This window comes from Pinus tabuliformis, chromosome 4_1 (assembly GCF_031772625.1).
Source record: "Pinus tabuliformis cultivar Carrire ecotype Pingquan chromosome 4_1, CPIR1, whole genome shotgun sequence".
NCBI classification, from domain to species: Eukaryota; Viridiplantae; Streptophyta; class Pinopsida; order Pinales; family Pinaceae; genus Pinus; species Pinus tabuliformis.
Genome location: NC_142303.1, coordinates 375163779 through 375168296, shown reverse-complemented (window position 1 = coordinate 375168296; position 4518 = coordinate 375163779). Strand labels below are relative to the sequence as shown.

The 4518-nt window shown below is 39.7% G+C and overlaps 1 pseudogene; it reads left to right on the top strand.

The window, feature by feature from the left end:
* The first annotated feature begins 383 nt into the window (after positions 1-383).
* On the top strand, positions 384-1227 carry LOC149175873 (eukaryotic translation initiation factor 4E-1 pseudogene; annotated as a pseudogene).
* The last annotated feature ends 3291 nt before the right edge of the window (positions 1228-4518 follow it).

Sequence of the window (4518 nt, the reverse complement as noted above, 5' to 3'; positions counted from 1 at the left end):
ATGTTTAGGCGGTTTCGTAGCGCGCTACGAAATTGGGGATTTGCTCGAGTCTTCAGCAGAAGGTTCATATACTAAATTTTGATGATGAGCAGAGTGATGCAAAGGCCCAGAAAGGGAATGCAGTGGCAATGTATAAACTTGGTGTATTCTACTACTTTGGTTTGAAGGAGGTTTCCCGTGACCATGCGAAAGCATTATCATGGTTTCTTAAAGCGGTTGAGAAGGGAGGATATATTGCTAATGTACATGTGCTGAGTGCTAATCAACTATTAGAATCGGATCTGGACACAGCACGGCATGTGGCAAGTAGTATATTCACCTCGACTACTCCTGTACCTTACACCCAAATGACAAGCCAGCGTGAAGCTCTTGTAATTTTCCTTCTTCTCTTTTACCAACGATTACACTTGTCAGACTACATATTATCCTCGCCATCCTTTCAGTGTGTTGTCCGCTACCCGAATTCTTCAAAATCCAACTGGAATTGAAAACAGACTTCACAGAAGAGATCAAGAAACTAGGGCTCAACCGAGACTCTAGAGCGTTCACAGGCTTGAATCACTGTTTTGTGCATCAGTTGGAATTCTTTCCGGCACTTCGTTTGGAAGTTTTCTTCACTGCATTCGATTTCTTTGTTCGTTGTGATCGCAGCAGAAGAAGAATGGGGGAAGCGGAGACTGGTGATCCATCAAAGTTACATCAAGAAAGCGGAGAAGCGGAAGAAGGGGAAATTGTGGAGTCAGTAGAGGCTATTGAAAGGCCTATAGAACCTGCAAATACACACCCACTCGAGCATTCATGGACCTTCTGGTTTGATAATCCAAATGGGAAGTCTAAGCGGGCCACCTGGGGTAGTTCCTTGCGACCTGTTTACACCTTCAATACAGTCGAGGACTTCTGGTGTGTTTTTAACAATATAATTCAGCCGAGTAAGTTGATGGCTGGTTCAGATTTTCATTGCTTCAAAGCTGGAATTGAGCCAAAATGGGAAGACCCTAAATGTGCAAATGGAGGGAAGTGGACTGTTACCACCTTGAAAGGAAAGCCTGTTGTCGATACTTTCTGGCTGCACACTTGGTCAATGTGCGTGCTCGACAAGATAAGATTGCCATGTGGACCAAGAATGCTGCAAATAAAGCTGCACAGATGAACATTGGAAATGCAAGGGTTTTCTCTGAAATACTCTGTTTACTGAAATACAGGGATTGGATATACATTCGAAATTGAAGGCCTTTTACCTCTTCCTGGGCGATTATTCTTACATGCAATGGGCACTAAACCCTGAACTGGAGGAAGACTTAATACCTAGGCTGTTGTGAGCTATATTTATATGGATCTCTTACTCCTAATGAGTTTTTACACACTCAGGTTGGCTCTGCAGATAAATATAATATCAGTGATTTGAAGGATGCCATGTTGGTAATCAAAGACCTTTTATCTGTTGCATTATTTTATGCAACTAAATCCAGCTTCACAGCTTCTACTGCCTTGTCTATAACATGCTTTGGTAGGTCCTTTCCTGAAGTTTATAGCAAAGATGGTACAAATGTACACATCAAACATCTAAAGACTTTTGATGAAGGACTCTTGAAAATGGACAGAGACACACATGCTATGGATTAGTTTTTCATGGAGCAGGCCTAGAGGTAGATGAGTATGTCTGGAGGTCTTATAAGGTTGCTTATGTGGATGGTATTGAAGTTGGTATTGAAGCATGATTATTTGGCTTTGAGCTTCTCAAAAGTCGAATTGCTGTCTTGTTTGTGGCTGAAATATACAGAGTTTTCTTAATATGCTTTAGAGTACATTATTGGTATCTTGATCATGGCATTAGCTATACAGTGGTGACTTCAGTGTTGTTAGGAGCAGCTGTTATTCGTCATTTATCTGTTGTAAGTCCATCAACTGCAAGGAGAAGATAGCAAGAATGCAGAGAAGTGATGAAACTGTGTATGATGAAATTACACAGCAGTTTCGTAGCGCGCTACGAAACTGCTGTAGCTGCATGTTTCAGTTGAGCCAATCAATTATGATTGACAAATCAGCGAATCTTCCTGAAAGGTGTTGTCTTCACACATGGAAAAATGGCCAGCACATCGAAGACGTGGCAGCCTGTTCTGTTTCGTGTAATCAAAGATAAAAGGCATGCTTCGTTGGATTCGAATATGGAGCAGCACATCAAAGACCGACAAACAGGGGCCTATGTTTTAGGGTAACAGAAAGATATGTCATTAAAGACAAACATGGAGCTATAAACATCCATCACAGCCACCGCCAGAAAGAGAGTAGATGTCAAAGAATGAAGTTCATTGTAATTAAAGCCATCCAAGCTACCGCTGTAGTAATCCACTTGGCAGAGGATGAATCTTAATTGTAATAAATGCTATGTCCAGCATGATGTAGAATTAGGATCTTATTTGCTTTAGGATTCCAGCGCTGTCAATTAGTGGTCAGCTGTAATTATTAGTTAGTTAAAAGTTAGTAGGTGTCATCATAGGTAATTATTGAGCTCCCCTCACGCTGGAGGAGGGAGCTCGAATCAGGTAGAGTAAGCATTCTATATAGAGCTGAAGGATGAATGTAAAAAGGGTTGGAAACTTTGATAGAGAAGAAGTCTATTTTGGTTTATGTAAAGCATGTTTCAGGAATACAAATGACTGTTGTTTTTGCCTCAGGATTCTCAATAGATCTCATTGTTCAAATGTATGGTGGCTTGTTATTTTAGTATTCTTTTACAGTTCTATTATTGCATAATCACTCAAAACTCATGCCCACATGCTCTGACTTCCTGTATGTTATGGCAGACTGTGTTTTATGTTAGTTATGTTTGAGCATAGATGTAAAGAGCCCTGACTTCCATGAAAAATAGTATTTTGGTTTGCTGAGATGTGTGAGACCCCATAAGCCCAATGGGAATCAATCTGATATCTGTCTAGCCAGCTTATTTTCATGTGTTTGTTAAAGAGTTATCCATCTTTCCTTGTTAGTGATCAACATTCATAATCTGTGAGAGAGCCCTCTCAGACTAAGGAAGCTAAGCCTTAGTCCAAAGCTAGGTTTGAAATAGTTACACATTATCTTACTGATAGGCAGCCTTCAGTGTGTGATTTTGTGATAACATTTTGGTGCGTCTGCCGGGAGCCTGAAGATTATTCTTTCCCGAAATTATGAAGCTGAACTTCTGAAGGTAGCAGGAGCTCAGAAGGTTTTTGAGGCTGCAAAACTACCTTGGTGACTCCATTGTTGAATAATTCAAAATTCATAGGTTCATGGTGATTCCACTGGAGTTATGAAGGACCCAGAAGCTACCATTCTTAGTTCAAGGTATGCATGCATAGATTTTTCAGAAATTCATGGTTTCCCAAATCATTTTCCCAAGGATGCATATTTTCGAAGGAATGGTCCCAAATTGAATGGAGAAGATTTGAGTTTAACTCTGAAGCATATCTCAGATTTCTGTCATTTTGCTGAGCTTCTTAGAGTTAAAAATGAGGATGTTTGCATTATGTTATTCTATGATTCACTTCAAGGGAAATGTAAACAATGGATTGAAAGTTTTCCTGCCAAATCCATTAAGTCATTTCAAGACCTTTGGCTCATGTTTTTGGAGGAATGGATAGATAGGTCAGAGGTGGTGGCAGACTCTCCCTCAGTTGAAAGTTTTAAACAATGGAATAATGATCGTAGTAATGGAGAAACAGTTGAAAATTTTTCTTTGTCTTTGTCCTCGTATCTAAAATCCCTTGACTGCAAGACAGAAGATAGGATGAGATTTTTGGATGAATTTGCTGAGGACCTTGAAAAAGAAATTGAAGGTTTAGAAGGACAAATTCAGGCATATAGTTTTCATAACCATGATCATTATTTTCAGCAGCTTTCTATGGCAGAACATAAGGAGAGAGTATTGTTTCCTTTCTCTTTTACACTTGAGGAAATGCACACTGCTGTTGAAGGTCAGTTTGCACAGCCGGAAAGTTACAAGAAAAATCAAGCTGATCATGTATTCTGGGATCCTGTAGCTGATTACATGGAAGAGTTTTACTCTCAAGTTTTTCAGTTTTCCTATAAAGATCAGAGACAATTTCAGTGGCAGCGGTCATCATACTTTCATATTGGCTCTGAACTCCGATGCAGTCAAAGAAAACAAGTATCAGATAAAACAGAAGATTGGCTACATTGGAAATTTCATATTGATTGAGCAGGAAAAAGTTTGAAATTGTTAGGATAGGTAGGTAGATAAATATAAATAAGCTCAAGGTCAACTGAGCATTTTTCAGTAGATGTAGCTTTCTTTCTCCTACAGTCATGCTTGTCAAGCAAATTTCTGTTTGTCATAATGGATAAGGCACTGGGTCTGCATGTTCTTAGTGTACTACAGGAGCACACTATCCCAAGTGGAGCCACTGTTATCATTGAAAATTTTGTTGTCAAAATTGCTCAGACTAGCTTAAGGACAAACTGTTCCTGCAGCGCATAGATTCTTTTAGCAGTTTCGCAGCGCTACATGTTTAGGCGGTT